Source organism: Strix aluco, chromosome 16 (assembly GCF_031877795.1).
Source record: "Strix aluco isolate bStrAlu1 chromosome 16, bStrAlu1.hap1, whole genome shotgun sequence".
NCBI lineage: Eukaryota > Metazoa > Chordata > Aves > Strigiformes > Strigidae > Strix > Strix aluco.
Genome location: NC_133946.1, coordinates 13,929,735 through 13,952,266, shown reverse-complemented (window position 1 = coordinate 13,952,266; position 22,532 = coordinate 13,929,735). Strand labels below are relative to the sequence as shown.

The window sequence follows — 22,532 nt, the reverse complement described above, 5'->3', positions numbered from 1 at the left end:
GCGCGCCCGCCCGCCTTCCCTCGCGCCGCTGCACACGGCGCGCGCGCGCGGAAGCCCCTGCGGCGGCACGCGCCCCGGGAGCGGTTGCGCGCTAACTGCCACGCGCTAACGGCCGCGCGGTGGCGGGGGGGGGGGGGGAAGGCGCGCTCGCGCTCCACGCCCGGCGCGAGCCGCCGGCTCTTTCCCGACGCCCCGCGCCCCCCGGCCGCTGCCCAGAGGTGTCGGGGGGGCCCGGCCCCGCGTCCCGGGCGGCCCCGGAGCGGCCCCCGCCGCGGCCGGCGGAGGAACCCCGCGGCGCCCGGGCCCTAGGGAACCTCGCTCTCCGTGTGTATGAAGCAGATCTTTTAAAAACTTATATATATATATATATATATACATGTATCCCTCGCGACAGTCGGCCGCCCCGACGGGGGAGCGTGGGGGGAGCGGGCCGGGCCGCGCCGGGCCCCCGCCAGCCCCGGCGGCCGCGCAGCGGCGGGAGGGGAGCTCTGGTCAGGCGATTGAGGGACTGAAACGCTGAGCTGGTTTAACTTTCTTTTCTATCTCGTCTTTTTGTTCTGAGATACCACGGAAAAGTTGCTGGTACGGGCTTTAAAGCACACAAAGAGTACCGAAGTATTTTCCCTTTAAGGACCGACCCTCTCTTTTCCCTTTTTTTTAACACCTGAAAAGTAAGTATGGATTAGAGCAATTTTCTACACTTTTCTTCAGTCTTTGTTAACTAAATTACAGATTAGACTGCATTGCTCGACCAGGTTTGATTATTTGTACAGCTAATCCCTTTGGAATGGATCAAAATAATCATTTTGGACCAGACTATTAAAAGTGTTTAGACTGCTGTAAGTGAAAATAGGCAGCTAATGGGATTTTGAGTAATGCCTTTACTCATTCATCCTCTTTGTTTGTTTCGGGAAGAGTGACTGCTTAGCACGTTTGAAATTATGATTATAACTCTCCATTGTTACCTCGTTACTTAAAATAAATGTCCTTTGAGCCATGTTTCCACATAATATTGTAGTGCTTTACTTAAAATTGCTTTAGAAATCAGATCAGGTAAATCGGTGATTGCACTTTTTCGTTGCTTATTGAAACAAGGAATTCTTGAAATGATTTGTTGCCATTGCTTGTGATTTGCCACATTTGAATAGCCCTCGAGTAGCAGTTGCTTTGGGGAGGCTGTGGGGTAGCAGGAAGTGCTGCTGCAGGATAATGGCCTAAAAACTGATAATATGCAGAAATGGTCCAGCATGATAACTGACAGAAAATACAATTTGCAGTGACAAAGTAGCTTAAGTACATAAGAAGATGGAAATAAGTAAAGGCAGATCAAATTGATGGAATTTTAATACCATTGTACACCTTCCTCTGTTAGAAATATTTCTACACCCTTTCCCAAGAAAGAAAGACTCAGTCCTGACTTGGTACACTTAGTACCAAGAGGATGGTACACAATCCGTGTTAAAAAGTTTTGAAAAGAGAAAATGTTAAGTTCCTTTGGGGATTATATTCTTACATTTACTGCTATTCATATGTTAATGATATCAGCTGAACCACAATCAAGCATGTATGTAAATGTTTTCAAGGCTGTGAGATTTATCTTGCTACTATCCTTTATTTTTTGATTCCCTTGAATAAATGCATTCGAGAAATAATTAGATAGTGTGGTCTTCATTAAAACATCATATTTCAGATATGTGTCTGTAGCAGTGGACACTAGAAAGTGCCTAATGAAGAAGAGTACAGAGATAGGACATCGTGTGATCCCTTAATACCCTGAATGCAACCATCTGTGGCTTTAGTACTTTATGAATCAGAAGTGGTGTTTTATTTTTAAAAATTTTCAGTGTATTTTTATTCCACGAATTTGCCCAATCTTTTTTTTTTTTAAGTCCACGTAGGCGTTTGGTATCCTCAGTGTACTACAGGAAGAGGTCCTTGCTCAGTGCAACTTGGCTATGCATTGTGTGAAATGTGGTTTTGTTTTTTTGAAGTTTCCTATTTGTCTTAGTTGATATTCTCATTTTTGGTAGAAACAATGAACAGTTGATCTCTAGTCACCTTCTGTCTTCAACTCATAATTTTATATCTTTCCTCAGTGTTGTATTTTTCAAGCTCAAGAGTGTTAGTCTATTTGATTTTTTTTTTTTTCATGTTGCTATTAATCTCTCCTCTTTTTTTGTATTTTTTGAGCACTACTGTATGCTTTTGGAGAGAGGAGCCCAGGAGTTACACACAGTATTCAAGACACAAGAGCATTCAAAATAATGTTTTCATGTCATTATCCAGTTCTTTCCTTGTAATTCCTGCCATTTATTTGTTTTGCTTTGTTAGGGAAGTGAGAAAACAGATGAACTGAGCATCTTTGAATGTTGTTCTGTTGAACACTGAACAAACATTGAACATTGTTTTCACAGCGTTAACTATATAGATCCCAGGATCTATTTTCTGACTGTTAATATCTACATCCACTAGATAGTTTTATACGTAAGGACAGCATTTTTTCATGTGTTTACATTATGGTTATCTACATTAAACTTCACCTGCCAATGCATTCAGGATTGTGAGGCTGTATGCAGATTCTCTCAGTGAGCTCTATTTTTACTACCCTCAGTAACTTAGTATCATCAGCATACTTCACCACCTTACTATTTATTTGTTTTGAGATCATTTATCATGATTATTTAGCTTTTATTTCAGTGGTATGTCTGTGCAAAAACACCCTGAAGAAATGTGTACACAGTTGATTCCTAAATGTAATGGGAATATAGTTGTTCCCTAGTAGCATCTCTGTTGCCTAACAATATTCTTCCTAACTGTATTCCAGGCCCCTGTCCTGAGGAGTTTGCAATCTTGTCGTGAACAATTTCAGTATAAAGAAAACTTAGTTCAAGTAGTTTAGCATCAATCATAAGTTAGAAGAGCGTTAACTACATTTCTCCTTGTGACAGAATAATTTTTAGAATAAAGAAATACCTTTTCATTTACTATACCTTAAACAAATACAGAAAAATATGAAGTGTTTCACTTAAATTGGAATGAAGAAATTTATTTCAGGGTAATGTAATTCTTTTGTCATCTTCCAGTTTCACTAACAAAAGAAGATAGGTAGCTTAGTGATTTTGGTTGATTCTTAAGGCTCTGTATGATAGAATACCTGCACCTGTGTAACAGTGGCTATTGATACCTTGGCCTCAATGTACAAACAAATGTCTTCAATTGCTATTTGGTAAGTTTCTAAATGAAAATTGGGATATAATATTTCAAAATACTTGGTTATTGTTTTCATTGTCTGTTCTCTGTTCTGAAACAGAATAACTAGGAAGAACAGAGAATATAACCATAACTGTCTTCACTCAGGGCTGTAATCTTGGCATCTTCTTTGGCCTGTTTCTCTCCTTTGACCCACACATCCAGAACATGTCTAAATCTTACCACATCCGCTTGAATATTTCTAAGTTTCAATCATTCCCTTCTGTTTGCACTGCCCAATTTTATTATTTTTTTTGTCCATGTCCTGGCTGTTGTGTGCCCTGTAATCTTGGTATGCACAGGGATCAGCTCTGTTCAAAATTGCTGTGGTTTTCACCTCAAAGTGCCTTTGTTGTCTCTTGTTCTTCAGAAACAAATCAAATACAAACATTTGATTATTCCTTCTTAATTTAGTCCTGTGATTCCGATCAGCTTCTCACCATATGGACAACTTTTGCATCTGTTTAATACCTTTGGACACAGTTGCCGAGCTGTTCACTTCGGGACACCATTTTGAGCTTCCTCTTGAATCAGCCCAGAAAGTTTAATCAAATTCTAGGAAGTCCTCTTTAAAGTTTCTCTTCAAGCCTTCCATACCGTGTTCATCAAAGTAATAATAATTAGATCTAGTTATTATTGTATGTAATTGTGCCCTGACTGTAATCCTTGCCCTTTTTACACAGGGAAAGAGATTAACAATATGGTGCCTAACTTGGAAACTTTCACAGGGTAATATTTCAGGAAATTATGAGACACATCAGCTTTCTGGATTCTCCCTTTTGTGTATTTCAGTGACAGAATTGTCTTGGATATGGTTGACAGCTTTTTCGAGGACTGAACTTTATCTTGGCCAAAATGCATCTGTTCTGTTTTAGCTGTTCTATTTGAGATTCATTTTTAATAATGGACTTAGATGTAATCAAGTTCTTTAAACAAAGTAACCTTTGAAATTGGAAACAAAAGAAATTTAAACCAGCTACATGGTTTAAATATCTTGGCTTTCTAATCATAATCTTGGATCATTTGCATAGAAATTCTTGTGTGTGATTGAAGAATGGGTAAATTGATGCCTTATTCAGGGAACAATATTCTACTACCGAACTACTACACTAGTGTAGAGCGTATGGAAACAAAAAAAGGTGGGAACAGAGGATGCATCTTGTGTTGGAGCTCTGAGTTAATGTTACTGCATTTGCTGCTTTTCTTTCATTCGTATCCATGAGAAAGCTGATGCCTGAATACCATGTTTTTCATTATTTTTTCTTTGAATATTACAGTTTGAAAAATTAATTTGTAGATTAATATAAAGACAGTTGAGATGATGCAGGTAGTAACTGTGTGTACCTCAACTTTGATACCAATTTTACATCTGGTGCTTGAATAAAGAAATGGCATTATTACAGCCAGTTAGCAAAAAAACCCCAACAAACACAAGAAATATTACACTTCCAGAAAGCCCATACAAGTGTAGTTCGCTTATGGAAATCAAAAGTCTGAACCAAACTTGAATGAATGTTTGGAGAAACACCAGCATTATCTATTATCTTTCTAAGTTCGTATTGTGGCAAACACTGTGGCTGCTCTGTTTGGTAAACTGTAAAAATGTGCTGCAGCCAGCAACTAGAGCTACTTGGGTGATCTCACATTTATCTGTGTGTAATGTGCTATCTTGTAAAAGCAGCTAAGATGTTCATATGTTTTCAGTGCTGAAGGCCTAGGGAGATCCACAGTGGCACACAGGCAACCAGACATAATGAAACAAGCGACTGAAAGATACCGAGATGTAGTTATTAAGGGAATTAAAAAAAATACAGGTGAAAGAAGCTTCTTGTGCAAGTGTATTCAGGATGCATGATGTCCGTATACTTGCAATAAGGTGTTAATGTAGTTGTCGTGTCTAAGGGTGGGAGAGATCCAGTTGCATTCCGCATTAAGCAAAGCAGTCAGATTCAAAGCTAAGTCACAATGTTTTGATCTGCATCATGTGGCAGCAAAGACCAAGTTACCACATTTACATCTTTTAGTTTAATTTGTCAAAAACAGATACGTGGCAAAGAAAACTGGAAAGAGGTAGTGGAAATATGTTGTTCCTTGTATGATATGATGTCTCTAGTGCATGTAGCACTTGTCAGTTTAAAAAATGTGGGTGATAGCACTAGAAAGATGGAGCTGCTATGATATGCCATTGTTAGATGAGATTTCCCATTTCTGGCGAAGGAAAATACCGGTGTGATGATCCAGGCTGTAGCTCGGCAGTGACAAGCTTTGAGGAACAATCAGTGCGTAGCAGAAATACTGTGTCAACCTAATTAAACCCTATTTAGAAAAAAACAGGAGGACATAAATCTTTTAGTTGCTCAAGTTTTTTCTGGTGCCTGTATTTTTGAAGAGAAGTAGCAGCATGCTGGCTTCTGGTACTGTGTCCAGATGCTTCTACTACTATGTTTTTTGAATCTAAGCAATCAGCCTCCTCATCGGAACAAACGGACTCTTCTGAAATGGACCAGGATGTGCATCTCCTGATAAGCATGTAATGATATGCACCTCCACAGCTAAAAAGTATTCTGATCATACCCTAGCTCTGGCTTTAAAGGTGAAATTGTCGATAGACAATGATTTTTAATGTCTTACAAGCAGAATCTATTGATGCTGATCTGATATCAATAGTCAGGCCACGTATAATTGCATATTTCTTCAAATAATATTAATAGTCTAAATTCATATTAGCTTTATGGAAAGTTTTAATGGAATTGCATAACTTCTAAAAACATTTTTATGCAATATATAATGTATAAATTTAGTAAGAAATATTTGAGAAGTCATTCGGAAATTACCTGTTTAAATAAATGAGGATGTCTTTGGTTGATTTTTTTTCCCCAAGCTACCATGAATTTGGATGCTTCTTTCCTAATAAAAATAAAGATAATGTCTTTATTTTTAAATAAAAAAATTATCAAGTTCAAAAATAGCTGTCAAAATTCCAGCTTTAAGATGTTAGAGAACTGTGTAATTAGATATGGTACTGATTTTTTTTTACATGAGCTTAATTGGAGCATAGCGGGATAGTTTAATTTTTTTACAATAAAAATGCAGGAATTTGTCAAATGTGAAATTTTTGCCAGATTTTACTTTTTCAAAGTTGATTATTTGAGTACAATTTGTCATCCTATGGTATAAGCAAAACTGAAGGTTAATAATAAAACAGAAAATAGATTACTTTCTTCATACGTAGCATCTCTGTATAAAAAGTTTACTTTATGCTGAATCATGTTTTATTGTAAAATCTACACCTTCAGTGAAACAGCATTAAACTTAAGAATACATACTAATATTTTGATGGCGATTCAGTTCTTAACTTGCTAATTGAATTTCTCCCTTGAATTGAAATAGAGGCATTTTATGGACTCTGCTTATTAATAACGCTAAAGATTAAATCTAACTAGGGAGCTGGTTTGGTTTTTGAAAGAAGTCTGACTTAACACATGAGCATCAGATGCATAAATATATTTGAAAAAGATCAAAATCAGTCCAAGTCAGGTCATTTACTGGGAGGGAGAGGGGAAAAAAAGTGAGCTGAATCATTCAGTCAGCTTCTCTCATTTCCAGATACCCATTTTATTGACCCTAAATCATTAAGACAGGTCCTTGTTAATTAACATTCATTTAAATTCTGTTAAATTACTAAAATTACATTATATTGTCAGCAGGCGTTAAACAACCCAGTAAAGAAATTGTGCTGAGTTTCACCTCTTCAGGGTCTGGCCTGTGTTTCAGCACATGCTTGAATATAATCTCAACTAATTTGTTTGGCTGTTTTACCTCGTTCAGTTACGTGTATGAAACCCTTATAGGCCTTAATACATTCGGAAGTTCATCACAATGCTTTCTTATGGTAAGTATTGTAAAAACTTGGACCTAGAAGAAGATAGTATTAACATATTCACTATGTGTTTTGTTCATAATTAAATAAAACTGAAACCTTTGACTTGAATTGTCAGGCTGCAGATGTCTGAACAATAGTACTTTGACAGAAAATATGTGGAAATATGGACAATATCTTACCTCTTGAATAAAAAAAATATTATCTGGAATATTAAGCATTCAAAGATTATTGTAACCTATTATATATCATTATCTTGACTTCCAAAATGGTTGGAGATTAATTTGGTTTTAGTATTCAAAGTAATGATGGTCTAGTAAGAGTCTGTATAAGCAAATCTCTAGAACAAAACATGTAAATATAACTTCCCCCCCACAAAAAGGAGAAATGTAACAGAATCCTGTAATTGTGACTTAGTAACTATTTCTTCTGAGATTCAACATGAGTTTAAAAAATAACAAAATTATGCAATTAAGCTAATTAGCTCATTAATGTGGAAGCATTTTGTCATTCTAACCACAGAAGGAATTAATCTGAGTGAAAAAGCAGACAGGAATAAATTGTGGTAGGAGACAGAAATCAGCTGGTTTTAAAATGATAAATTTATGTGGTTTATGTCTGTCCTCTAAAACCTAAGCACGGCACCAGCATTTCTTTGGTTAATTTTATTTTTATTAATTGTTAAGACCGTGTTGTTCATCATGCATAACCTGAGCCTTCTACGTTGTCCAGGAAGTCATGATGGGCAGTGAAAGTGTTCCAGTTTCAAACAACTGGTCTCTGTAATCTTTCCTATTTAAGTCCACTTAGCTAAAAGTTACTTTTCTTCCTCATATAATGCAATAGGACTGTTTAGCACTCATGATCAATACTGCGTACAGTTGCAGTAATTTATCAGCCAGCTTTTATCGTCTTAGCGGAAGCTCCCGCTCCCTTTCAGCGTTCACCATTTAAGGAGAGCAGTACCCATTGCGCACCCGGAGCATGAATTTACCACATCAGAAACTGCACACCAACTAAAGACTTGAAATGTTTTTGTAACTCTGATGAGTTTGCTGCTTTTGTCTCCTCTGTAAATGATACATCATGATTGTTTACAAACATTGAGGGATTATATTTAGCTGTCAAAGGCAAACAGATGCAGGTAAAGCAGACAGCAGTTTCACAAGATTGAGTAATAGATACGTGGCTTGATCATTTAACTCAGCTATTTTTGCGCTCAAAACTAGTGCTTATTACCTTTAGGCACAATGTTACAGTAAGAGGAGGAAGAACAGTTGGATGTGAAAATGTTTTGAAGATTATTATTTTTGTCAGGTGATATTATTTATGAGTAAGAATAAACAGGATCTTTTAGAAAATACTGCTAATCTGTGTGGGGATTACCCAAGCAGTGAAGACTAGTCCATCATAAAAAGCCTCTCTCCCCTATTGTTAACAGCATGTCTGAATTGACTACATAAGCAAAAATGAGGATATGCTATGGAAATTTTACAAATGCTGAATCTAGATAATGCAAGTGTATTAACTTCAACTGATTAAATTTTATGTGGTTATTCATAGCTAAAATGTGTCCAGCACACTGGGGTACAAAGTAATGATGTAGAAACAATCAGCCATGTGCACCTGTTGGATCTTTTTTGCAATGAAAGAATAATAATTGACCTGCAATAACAAAAGCAGCACATTTAGAGGGTTCTTTCGTTGCTTTGGAGTTTTTGTGTTTGAATTAACAACAACCTGAGAGGAAAGCACCTTGAAAGAGAGCGAACTGGACACAGCAACTGGTTTTACCAGAGCTGATTAATGAAACCCAGAAGTTTACATTATGGTATCTTTGCACTTATGCTCAATTAGTAATAACGAGGCAGCAATGACTGATGCTTAATATAACAAACTCAAACACTGGATCAGTGAAGAACTGCATTTGAGATTACATCATTAACTGATTTCTTATTTATCGTGTACTTGCAATATCATTTATACTATTCCGTAATGATTCCTGTTGTGATTGTTTAAATTATGTAAGAGTTTATGGAAGCATGGAAAAAATCTTGAGGGTTTTTTGAGACCTGAAAATCTTTCTAGTTCAACCTTGATGGACTTTTAAGTACATTTGGAAAAAATGTTGTATCAATTGCAAGTTACATGAAACACATGTATCTTATTATAACTATTAACGTAACATTGACCATGAACTGAGTTACTGAGATTTTTATTTACTTAGCATTCAAATAATTTTTTTCAAGAGGAATAGATACCGCAGAATAAATTTCACTGAAACAGTATTCACTAGCACTGATCTACAACAAACAGCAATGCTGTTTACTTGATTACTTGTAATGTTATATTCAAAATGTCTTCTTTACTAGAACTAGAATGTTTATTAAATGTGACTGTTATGCCAATAATTGCTAGAGAAAAAAGCATAGTGAACAAAGAATACAATTAGTAAATGAAGTGAACATGTATTACCCTTTATTATTGTTTACTTACTTGCCTATGTGTAAAATTTGCTGATTTGTAATGTTTCTCTGTGACTGCTGCTAATTACAAAGACACTAAAATTCATAATTACTGCTTAGTACCAGTGTGCGCTTGACAGTGGTTTGAAAATTTGTGATTCCTGGCCACTTTGTTTTTTAGTACTTAATTATTATAAGTCTTATTGCAGTGCAGTAGTTTCCTAAATGCGGGTCTCCTGGATGCATGCACCTTTGGGATTTAAAACACTACACATTGCTTTCATTATCTGATATAAAAAAGCGATGTACCAGGGGGTTAACCAAATACCAGAGAAGCTGACTGACATACTTTAACTGAAGTTGCTTATATCATATTCGAATTGTTGCTGTTAATTCTGAGGCACATTCATATTAGAAAGTGAACATCAGATGTCAGGTAGTGTTGTTAAAGGTTGGATTTAAACAAGATTTTATGTTCTTCAGTTTTGGCCTTGATTACTTACTGTGAAGTTACTTAAGTAGCCCTGTTCATTTAAATGCTATGTATTTGGCATGTTTCCTTCAATGCTGAAAGTGGGGAAATCTATCCTTTACACATAAGTTTAGTTTTGCTTTTATTTATTACTGTGTCCCCTTCCCATGATTGGTACATTTTTTTGTGCAAGTTCTGAAAGGGATAGAGGGAAGAAGGAAAACAATATTCCAGTTTCAAGGAAATGTTTAGTTAAACTTTCAGTGCTTTCTGATATATTAGGGTAAAAAAAGATAACCATTTTTCAGACTCAATTTATATACTTCATAGTTTAGGAGTTGTTAAAATGTACATGGGGCAGTTATGGTATTAATTGGAATCCTGGGATGTATCCTATTTAGTTACCTCCCCAGCCAGGTCTCCTACACAAATAGGTCTGTACCAAATCTAATGGCACAATTAACATATTTCTGAATAGAAAAATGTTGAATTGCTGTAAAATATATATTAATGTGGCATGTAAATTAAAATAATTAAGGAATTCCCGGGTTTTGAGTTGAGAGGCCTGATTCTGTACACTGCCCAGCAAAATAAAAGAGCCTTAGAGAGAGTAGGCAGGAATACTGCTTTAGTATGTATTTTTTATACCGAGGCTTTAGGCAATAATGATCTATAAAGAGGTTCATGCTTCTGAGAGGTCTAGCTAAAAGCCATTGTTTTTATAGCAGATACAGAAATAATTGACTTGAGACATAAATGAAGTGAGTATATAATCGCTTATTTTGCTATACGTAAGGAAACAAGATTTCAGTTACTGGAGCAGTATGCGCAAGTACATTTGTTTTCTGTTTGTGTTACTCTGAAACATAAACTATTTTTATAAATGGACATGACATTTTATAAGATGTTTGTGAAGTCAGGCCGTGCTTTCCCAGTTACTTGGAAAGTTAAGTCTTAAATAACAAAATGACTTGCAGAAATTTAACTTATGTGAACCTTAACCAATAGAGTCAGGCACTTTCCATGTATTGTTAATTACTTAATCACTGAACATAGTTCACAAATGCAAATGTAAAATTTTTAGACATGGAATGCAAACAATATGTTCCAAGAGTTGAAAACTGTTTCTTCTGATAAGAAATCTTTCATCCGTTTTTCCTCCTTCCCCACCTTTTTTTCTTCTTTTTTTCCCCTTGTTTTCCTTTTTTTCCATATAGACAGGCTATGGGACTCTCTAAGGGCTAGCTTTCTTAAAAAGCTTCCTTGATGATTAATAGTAAGCTAAACATACTTTGATTGAATTAGGCAAGGATTCAATATTCTCTTTATCAGCTGATCTGTGTTTACATTCACACTGAGAGCGTATCTGTATTTAGCCCTATAGGTCAGATAATCTTACTGATAGCAGCAGGGGCATGCACAAGTATCAACCCCTGCATAACGTCAATGTGACAGTAAGCACAATCCGCTTTGTACTCAATTGCTGTTAAATATCAAAATGAAACAGAATGATTCCTCATTTCATACAGTACCTGTGGTGTATGAAAAGCTGACTCCCAACTTTGAAACTTTTTCAATTTTTTTACAGCTAAGAGAGTTTTAGCTACTGCTGGTGATTTTATTCTAGTTTGACTAGGTTCTGCTTTCGGGTTTTGAGAGGTGCATTGATCTTGGCAATTGTTTCTTAATCTCATATGATCATTCCGATTGCTTTGATAGCCCATATTCCTGGGCAACTTTGTCTTTTTGCCCACTGAGATCATTAGCACTAGTTTGAGGAATATTTGTTAATTAGGTTTGTGGGTTCTTCAGGACCAAGTAGCATCAAAGTACCTTATTATCCCAGCAACACAGCTAGAAGATTGCTCTTGAGCAGCCTGTTTCAGTCAGATGGGAAGGAGCTGTACTTCAAAGAGAGAACCCCACACCTGGGACCCTCTGATTCTGGAGCAAGGTCTTGGTAGTGCGTCAGCCCCGTGACCGTTGTGGCAATTGGAGAAGCTTGTCAGGCCTGCAGCATCACAGCACCTGTTTTCCAGAGAGCCCTAACAGAGCCTGTTGCCATATTATCATATTCTTAAGGAAAAGATCCCTGTGGTCTAGATCTTCAGCTCCCCTCAGTGCTTCATGAGTACTTTCCAAGGCTACTTTTCTAAGAACTCCTGAGTTACTTGTGCTCCATAAAAAACTGAACTCTTCAGCCTTACTTCAGTTCCACATTTGGAACTACCTCATGTGCTTCTCAAACTATATCCATGTCCTGGTTTCGGCTAGGATAGTGTTAATTTTCTTCTTAGTAGCTGGTACAGTGCTGTGTTTTGGATTTAGCATGAGAATAATATTGATAACACACTGATGTTTTAGTTGCTGAGCAGTGCTTACACTAAGTCATGGACTTTTCAGCTTCTCATACTGCCCTGCCAGCGAGCAGGCTGGGGGTGCACAAGGAGTTGGGCAGGGACACAGCTGGGACAGCCGGCCCTGACTGACCAGAGAGATATCCCACACCATATGGTGTCATGTTGAACAATAAAACTAGGGGAAATTGGCTGGGGGGTGGCAGCCCGCTGCTCAGGGACTAGCTGGGCATCAGTCAGTGAGTGGTGAGCAATTGCACTGTGCATCACTTGTTTTGTATATTCTTTTATCATTATTATTATTTTTCATTCCTTTTCTGTCTTATTAAACGGTTTTTATCTCAACCCACAAGTTTCACCTTTTTTCCAATTATCTCCCCCATCCCACTGTGGGGAAGTGAGCGAACGGCTGTGTGGTGTTTAGCTGCCTGCTGGGTTAAACCACAACAATCCACAAGATCTTTGACCATCTGGTGACCTTTATCAGATTACTGCCCAAAGATTTTTGCCAGAAGTTTGACACTCCAATTATTAAGGGTCATATGTCATCTAGAACAATCCTGCAAGCCTCACTTGACGCAGCTGGGGCAGCAGTCTGGGCTTTCACCTACTCCTTATTTCTTAGGCAATTTTCTTGGCTTCTGTGTTTCCAGGGAGAATAAAACAATTATAAAGAAAGAGATTCTTTAGCATCCCTTCCAAAGGAGCAGCATGGACCACAAAGGTGTGTGAGCTGGAACATCGTACCAGAAGCAAGCGGAAGTGGTAGGAAATAGCTTACTCTTCTACTGGTTGTTTAGTGAAGTTTTAACCTTTTTTGAAGTATAGACTTCTTGTGGCTGAGTCTGAGCAACATTATTATTAGAATGTTCTTCTCGTCTTTGTAACAGATGCTTGCTTTTTTGGCTAGAAGTTGTCCTTGCGTGACTTGAGTTCAGAAGGAGGTATGCTGTCCTCCCCGGACGTATAGTATATCAGGTATCAGACATTTCTGCTAGCAATTGGCCTGGGTTCTTGAATGAGCTGGAAAACAGACTGGGTCATTTCAAGCATCCATATCACAAGCAGGAAGTCCATGACAATGTTCTGGAGACTTTTCTACAAGAATGTGGTTAACCAAGACCTATTCTTCCCATGGACGTGAATAGGAAACGCCATCTTTTTTACTCCAGAGTGTCTTCCAGACCCTTTTGTAATCAACTGTTAAAGGAGACAGATGAATTCATGTCAACCATGGATGTGTTTTCTAATCTTCAGCATTGTTTTGAAAGATAAAATAGCTATCGTTCTGATAGCTAAGGATGAACGTAAGGCAGATGTGACATAATTTCAACTTTTCTGTTGAACTTCTCTGTTCAACTTCATTATTGAAGTCCTTTTTTTTTTAAATGCCCAGAGACTTTTTTTTTTCCCCTTCAGAGAAATACCTGATTAATAGAAGAACAAATAAAAGGCAAATTTATTTGGCCAAGTAGACTTAATTTGCCATGTGATACACAGAAAAGCCAATTTTCCTTTCCTTGGCCTCATTGTCTGGAATTCTATTTCCTGGATGGTGCTGGCAATTAAGCCAGCCTATCAGCTGAGCCTATTTGACAGCTGTTTCAGCACTGCACTTCCAGGCTGGTGGCTTCTTGGTTTTTGCTGATACTACAGTAATTGTATCTTGAAGGATTTGTTAGTATTTTTTTCTCCTTTATGTACTAGTTTTCAAGTAGGATCTGAATATCATAGTTGTTTCTGAATACTTATTTGAGTGGTCAGAAATGGTACTTGAGCTTTGAAGTGCTTGTGAATGTTCATCACAGGTCCTTCATAACTTATGCTAATCTTGGAAAGAGGTATACATTAAGAAAGAAAAAGTATGGAAAAAGAACACATGCAAAGCTAGATATGTATTAAAACGGTTAGCAACTGTTTAAAGAAAAGACCTTAAAATGGTGATATGCATACATACAGCAGTGCAGCTTAAGAAATGGCATTTCCTGAGCTGAGAAACATTCTGTGAAATTCACATTCACTTCACTTTGTAGAAGTGATTGTATAATGAGTTCATCCCTGGCTAGAAACCAAAGAAAGTTGGTCGATTTGACACCAATGCTTGAAAGTCTCTTAAAGGAGAGGTAAACCACTCCTAAGCAATGAAGTACTGCTATCATTTACTTGTATGCTTCAGGTGCACAACGGTGTATTATTAAAACCTTTTATAAAAATACAAACGTACATAATAAAGTTGTTATTCTCTCAATTCCTGTTATATTTTAAAATTTCTTTCCTTCTTCGTGGCTAATCAGATTTGGGCCAAAACCCAGAAGACCATTCAGAAATACGTTGCTGCAGGGTGATACCCAGGATCTAGATTACTCCTTTAAATTCACAAGGCAAATGCTATGATATGAAATTTGGAGATATACACACATACCCACCAGTTTTCAATAAAAGCAGAAATAAACTATTTTATATACTTTCTTAATCTGATTTAAAATTGACAGTACCAACTACATGTTCAAGATCTAAGTAAAACTGGCTATACTAAAGTCATTAAAAAGTCATTGATAATGATGTAAAGATTGTAATTTAGAAACTGGATTTTAAAACTCAAGTTCAATATATTCTGAAGAAATGTTTAATGAGTCTGATTCGCATTAGAAATATATATTGATATCACTTCAGTAGAAAGCTACGTTATGAAAGCGTATACCTGGGTGAAGATTTGTAATTACTGCAAAGGAAGAAGTATCAGGGCGTATTTCAGATTACATTGTATAAGTGGTTTTTGCATAAGATCCTAAACAGATTAACTTAATATTCTGCTTTAGTGGTAAGAAGACTATTTTTGTCTGCAACTAATCTAAATAACGTGTGCTGAGTATTATGTAAAGTTAATAGTGAGAATACAGAATTTGATAAAAGGAGCATTCTGTTTGAGAGGGGTTTTTTGTAACTTTCATCTATGTTATTTTGCACAATATTAAAAAGAAATACAAATCCATGCATATTCGCTGCTCACTATGAAACAAGGAGGTACCCAGGGCCTTTTGGTAATTGTTTTGCCTTAATGCATTTCAAGTTGCATAACAAAAAAATAATAGTCTCTATTACTGGTCACTGTTCAAAATCCCAAGGTATGTATTCAATTTCCAACCAGGAAAATATCTTCCTTTTTTTATTAATTATTATAAGACAGTTGAAAGGGTCTGTACAAATGCAAAGATAGTCTTCTGATTTCATGATCTCTCTATTCTTTTTTTTAAATTTTAAATTTCCCCATTCAAAGTATGAAATCTTTCATTTGGTAATACTTTTTGTCTGAAGAATTATTGTTCCTATTCGTTTAATGATGTGATAAACACAGCTTAAAAATATTTTGGTGCCACAGAATGTGTTGTGAATGAGACATCTGTAGTCACAAATTTATTTGATATATACTTCTTAAAATCAAAAACAGATGTGTAGATGTGTAGACTATATAATGATATGCTAATAACTACTGCAGAAATTTTTAGATATTCACTAGCTAGTTTCAAGGCAGGGTTATACTGAGGCGATCTGGAATTAATTTAGAGCCTTTCAGGCCCATCACTGAATCCTTCCATGGACCAGGCTTAGAAGCCAAGGGTTGCGCCAAATACTCTGGATTTAGAATTATCCTTACATCAATGGAATTTGTTCATAATTTAAGCATGTATGATGCACTGTCTGAGCTCAGTGATCTGTCAGAACGATTGCAGACAATGGACACTCTGCTGCCAGAAGCTCTCTCGCATTTGTCAGGACAGGCTTAGATTTCTGCTTGCATTGTTGTTAGTTTAGGAATATATACAATAAAGATGGCAGCGCCAAATAAAATTTGTACTATGAAAACACGGATATGCATGACGGCAAAGCTGTTAAAACCTCTGTAGCAAAATTAGGAGCTTGGCAAACAGCAAAAAAACCCTGGCTGATGACAGCAAGACTTTTTAAGACTAAAACTTACTCAAACATCTATTTTTTCCTGCATATTAATTCTGTATTGTAGTCTTTCCTAATGAAAAACTGAATCTGTACTAAGAATGGGCTGAGTCGCTTTTTGAAAAGCATAATCCACAAATATCCAAATTCTTGCCTAAATAGTAACTGACTATTACAATAACTTTAACAGTCCCATAGAACTTGAAAATGCCGTGAAGAGAAGTGTCACAGAAATCCTTAATGTCTTGCCAGGAATAGTAAGTCATTCCTAGGATCTTCACTCTCTCTTTTCTTTTCTTTTTTTTTTTTTTTTTTTTTTTTCTTTAGGTACTTAGTTTAATAGCCTCTGGCAAATTTCTTTCTGTATGTGAATGTATTTCCATTTTTCAGGCAGAAACTTTTGGCAATAATAGATGTGGCAAAAACATTCTGAACATTTTATTGTGTGATCTACCTATAAGTACTCATCGTAAAATATTTATGGAATATAAATGCATAACTAAGAAGGTAATACTTTGTCTAGCCATTAGTTTAATATGACAGTAATGTCTGTCATAAGGAAATGGGATCCATTAGTGGTCTCATGGATTACAAAGGCTTTATTTCTGTATCACTCTATCTGATATTTCCAATCTGTGCTGACAATTATACTTGATTCTCTCATAGGTAGAAATTTTGAAAAATGTCATTGCTAATATAACTGATATCATATTCATTCATGTACTTGTGCATCATTCATAGATGTCTGTCTCAAAATGTTACCTATCTGCTGCTGAATGTTTGATGGTGCTTTGGTTTTGATTCAGTTATTCTCAGTCAAAAATAATTCCAACAATATGAATCAACAGTAGCAATTAATATATTTGAAAGAGTTTATGCAGCTATATGCACACAGAAATTGATCTTTTATCCTCAGAACCTTAAGATAAAAGCTGCCATTCTTTTTTATTGAAATAAAAAGCTTAATAGATTTTAATAGAATTCGAATAATATATTTCATAATACTCCCATAAATCATGATAATAGTTCTTCAGTTATCTTTTGATGACTCAGACAATACTATATACACTGTTTAAATTATAACTTCTAGGCTAACAAGCAATTTACAGCTCAAAATATATTTTTCTTGTATAATTAATGTATATTATACAGAAACCCTTCCTCACTTAGAACAAAGAAATAAATTTCAGGTCCAAGAAATAACTAGCAATAATATCCATGTGAATTTCTCTCCAAATATATTTTTATTTTACTCAAACAAGAACTTACAAATAAAAACTATTTCCATGACCAGGATGTGCTACAACAGCTCTACTGTGTTGAACCTTGTGCCCTTGTTTGTTCCAGGACTGGACAGAAAGAGCCAGACTCTTCTCTGCAGTTCTTTTTCCACAGGGATTATTTTAGCCTGCTTTCAGCATTGCCTGGTCTTTCCCAGCCAGCTTTGATGATCAAACAAGGTTAGTTGCCCTGAAGGCCTGTCCTGAAAAGGACAAATGATGTCAGTTCACAAGAGCTATGGATTTAAAAAATTAGGAATAGACTTTTAAAATTTGTGTAGTTAACATTTTTCATGACAAAATATTCTGGTGTTTAAATTTGGTCAGTAGTTCAAAAAATGTCAAAAAATGCCTTTGGCAACATGAATACAAGGCTGTTATAGAGAAAGAAATGTCTGCACCTCTACTGAGAGAGAACTCACAAAGAATAGGAAAGGAGTTTAGCATCATTTATAGAGACAAGGTATTTCTTCCTATTTACAGTACTGAATACAAATGATAGATTTTTTCCTTTGCAAGCACTTCTGAGATCATCTTTAAATGATCCTAAAGACAAGTATGTACATTTATAGCAGCTGTCAAATTTTTGCCCTCAGTCTTAACCTTGATGAAAATGTCATCAAATATGACATGCTTACAATTAAGTAGTCTTTTCACATCAAAATATCTATTAATGAAGTAAATTTATTACCTGCATTAAATCTAAATATGGACTGTGCACATTGTTGAGAGAGTAAGGCAGTTCTCAAAAAAAACTTAGCCAAAATATTCAGTCTTGACTGTATTATGACAATATCCAATTTAATCTAATTTTAAGTAATCTTATTTTGATGAAACCAACCCATGTACATGAAGCTGAAATGTTTGTATGTATAACAGTCTGGAATAAGGGTGTTTGGGTCATTATTTAAACCCAGTTTTGTTTTAGAGATTAAGATCCAGGTTTGTGGCATTAAAATCAAAAGACACAAATCGTTGACCTGAGAAGTGTAAGAGGCACTTAATGTGAAGTGATTATCAACCATGGTGATTTGAGACTCAATTAGGTGTAAATGTAGTCCAACTAAATACAGCACATGAAATTGAAGGGTCTTCTGAAACAAATGTGATTGCCATTTCTGCCCTCCAGGATTTGTAGACTACAGCAGACAAGAGGACAATTTTTTGGTGTTTTGGGGTTTTTTGTCTTTTAACGAGGGAAGGAAGAACACTGTTTTAAGATCTCTCTTCTGTAGTTCAGTCCCTTGACTATAATTTTTAAGAAAGTCCTGTACTGTGTTCCAGAAGAAGGTATCCACCCCCTCTCATGTTGGCCTAGATGATTGATCAACAAATGGACATTCACCATATAATACAAAAAAGGCAGCTAACTGTCAAATTAAATTATTTTTCTCAGGATTTTGCTGTCCTTAGTTTCTTATAGGGTCACACATTTCACTTAAATAGGGATAGCATTGTTATAAACGTTTGAGAGTTACTTGCCTAATGCAGTTCACTTTTTGTTACCTATTCTAGGAAAAGTCTGACTTTTGCTTGGCTAACAAGCTTTACTTCATCCTTCTCTTTAGCACAAATAGTACCTTCAAGTCTCCTGCAGCCAATATTGACCACTTCTTTTCCCCCAATAGTAGCAGTCAAACTCCCAACAATTGCTAGATACTAAGCAATGGATTTTTTTTTTTTCAATTTGAGGAAGATTGAGATTAATTGATAACACTTTTATTGTTATACATAAACAGCTACTTAGTGCAGGAAGCTATACTGCATGAGTCGTGAAATACAGCCCAAAGAAATTAAAGTAGGGTATTTGAATGTTACAGTAATATGCCCATTCCTACTTGTGTGTAACCACTTGTCTGTCTGACAGGAGTGGCTCCGAGATCTCCCTGGGACCCGTCCTTCCCCTTCTCCAAGGGGATGAAGATGCTGCCTTCATTCAGTCTGTCTCCTACTCTGGCGCAACAGTTTTCTTTTTTTTGCAATCTGCTGTGCCTAGGTAGCACAAAACATGCAGTCCCTGGGTGTGTTACCACCTACCCCAGTGGAGCCAATCTTTCACCAAAAAAACTCCATGCAGCTACGGGAGTGTAGTACACAGCAACACAGTGGTTAACGTAGATTGCTGGTGAGTGGCATCCCAAAAGGGGACTTGGTGGAATGTTGTTTCCTCAGTGAATCAGCAGAAGAGGAGGCATAATGACCTTGCCTTTTAGTTCCTGTATATTAATCTCTGCAGAGCAATGCCTGTCATCGCTCAGATGTCAGATGCTGTTTATAACTACACTGGAAACATAACATAGGACAAAATAGTATCACTAATTTCTCTTGAGGCTGTTATATGCATGTTTTAGGTTAGCTGTTTTTTTCACTGCTGCACTTAGTTCAGACATTGTATCGGCAGTATTGTAAGGTGGCTTGAAAAGTTGGTTTTGTCTGAGAATTCGTCCAGGTGCTCTCTCAATACACAACCAAAAGACCACAATGTGTTCAGGTGCAAAGGCTTTCACAGCACAGGTATAACACGGCTCAGGACGTACCGCCTTGTCTTTGCTTGAACCTGCTGCTTTTGATGACACCAAATACCAGTGTAGGAGGGCAGAGAGAAGCATCTCCATGCCAGCTGTGATTTGACGAGCATTCATCACCTTTCCTTGCTTATCTGTTACTTAAACTGAAAAATTCTACTCTTTACTGTCATTTTTTATATGAAGCTATTCCATAATTTGAATAATTCTTTTTGCTTTTCCCACTGCCTTCAGTACTGCCACATTCTTTTAAGGTGGGAAACAGGAATCACAGCCAACATTCAAGTCTGAATGGTGTCAGATGCAGTATGGATTTAGACAGTGGCATAGTAATGTGTTACGTTCTGTTCTTTAATTTAGCTGTTACTGAGCACTGAACATGTTTTTGTAGAGCATGTACACATTTGTGTATTAATTTCTCTGAAGTGATCCTGATTATCAAGTTGCCAACTGTGAAACTAAAAGTGAGAAAATACTATTTTCTGCTAACATAGATGTTTTATAAGTAGATTGTTTAATGTGAGAAATACTTTTAGTTTTACTTTTCAGTCCTGTAGTCTTTTGTGATTTCTTCATGTAGTATGTTGATTGCTGCTTGTCATTCACTTTTTTCTCTACAATTGAATTTGTATTTCTTAATCCTCTTTTTCTATTAATTCAAACCTTCTACAGAATTATGCAATAGTTGTGTTAGGACTATTACCAAAGAAAACGTTTGGTGCACTTTCCTCTAGCTTTTAGTACTATAAAATTAATACCTGTGATATACCTGGGATAATTGGGATAGTTTTGTAGGTAGTTAATAATGGATCAGATACAGCAGAGACAAAATCAGTGTGAAGTTGTGTCCCATGTTGCCTCATCGATGTGTCCCATAACATGGCTTGGAGAAAACAGCAGTTTAACCATCCTGGTCACTCAGCACTGTTTTTTCTGCTGTGTCTATCGACTGTGTCTGTTAGCGCAGCCTTTTGTCATGCAGATTTTTATCTCCTATGAAGCAGATCATTTTGTGCAGGACACTGTGCCACCATTAAATATAGCAAGGGTGACATTTTCTCGGGTGCAGAGGTCAACATAATGCTTATGCATTGCTTAAATTTTACTGAAACTCTCATTTAAGGCCTTCATTCAAATTTTCTAACAACTTTGTATGACTGACATACCACTAACTTCACTAATTTCAGTAACTGCCATACTTGGGCAAAATATACGCAGAATGCTTTCTTCTGATTTGATGCCTTTGTTATCTGAAAAAGAGGTATTTGATTTTGCCTTGTTCATTCCTTTCTCTTATTTTGTATTTAAATATTAACCTCTTGGTTCAAATACATCAATGGGGAATAGGTTGGGTGCTTTTTAACACCAGCGCACTGAGATCTAATCAGAAATACATGACAAACCCACTGGCTTTAGCCCTGCCCATTGAGGGCTCTTACTGAGCCTAAAGGGCAAGCAGGAGCATTCAGAAGGAAGTGAATGACTTCCTTCCACAGTGAGCATTTCCCCTTTCTAGAGATTATTCCTGCCTCTGACATCCTCTTGTCCTGCTGCCCTGGGAATATGTTGTGCTGCCTGAAGCACTGGAGAGCAGCTGGAGCTTCATTCCATGCAGCCCTTCCTGCTCTCACATGACCTGAATCAGTTTGCTTTAGAATAAATTTTTAATAGCTGGACATCTGGTTAGTTTGGTTTTGAATATATTTTTCTATCCATGTAATAAAGGAAAAAAAGATTACTCAGGAAAATACTTGTTATTTAATAAACCTATACAATAGTTCATATAGCTTCCAGCAGTTCTTCATTTATACAGCTTTTACCAACTTTCTGTGTGAAGCTTTTACAAATCTTGCCTTTTTATCACTAAAATCGTGGTTCCTAACATTACTTGCTGTATGTATACAGAACAATAGAAAGTCTTGGCATAGTTTAGTGTTCTATCAAAATGAACAATTTTGCCAAAAGAGAGGAAATATCTGTCTATTGTTCTGTTACTGTAGGTGGAGTAAACGGATCTTAGGGAGTCTCTTATCACTGTAGGAAGTTATTACAGAATGGCATTATAGCAGAGACTACGCGAATATTTACTGCAAGTTCAGTGAAACTTGAAAGCTGTTCAGCTCACTTAAAATGTTTATATATCCTGTTTCAGTGCACATCAAGTAATGTTGAAGAAAAGAACTTATTTCAGATCAAATGATTTTTTATTAATCGGAAAGCTTAAAAATAACAAACAAAGTTAGATCATTTAAATCAGTCTGTTTAGATTTTTTTTGTTTTAGACAACACTGTAGCCCTCTCCAGGGAAAAAGAGAAAATTCTCCAGTGGTAAGAGAAATGTGTCATTGGT

General features: G+C 36.5%; 1 long non-coding RNA gene across 1 annotated transcript; it reads left to right on the top strand.

Moving 5' to 3' along the window:
- Window positions 1-32: 32 nt before the first annotated feature.
- Window positions 33-21,964, top strand: LOC141930961 (uncharacterized). Its single transcript, XR_012625458.1, has 5 exons — window positions 33-328; window positions 563-671; window positions 13,077-13,188; window positions 17,725-17,837; window positions 19,525-21,964. It is a non-coding gene; the product is annotated as an uncharacterized LOC141930961 (long non-coding RNA).
- Window positions 21,965-22,532: the final 568 nt, after the last annotated feature.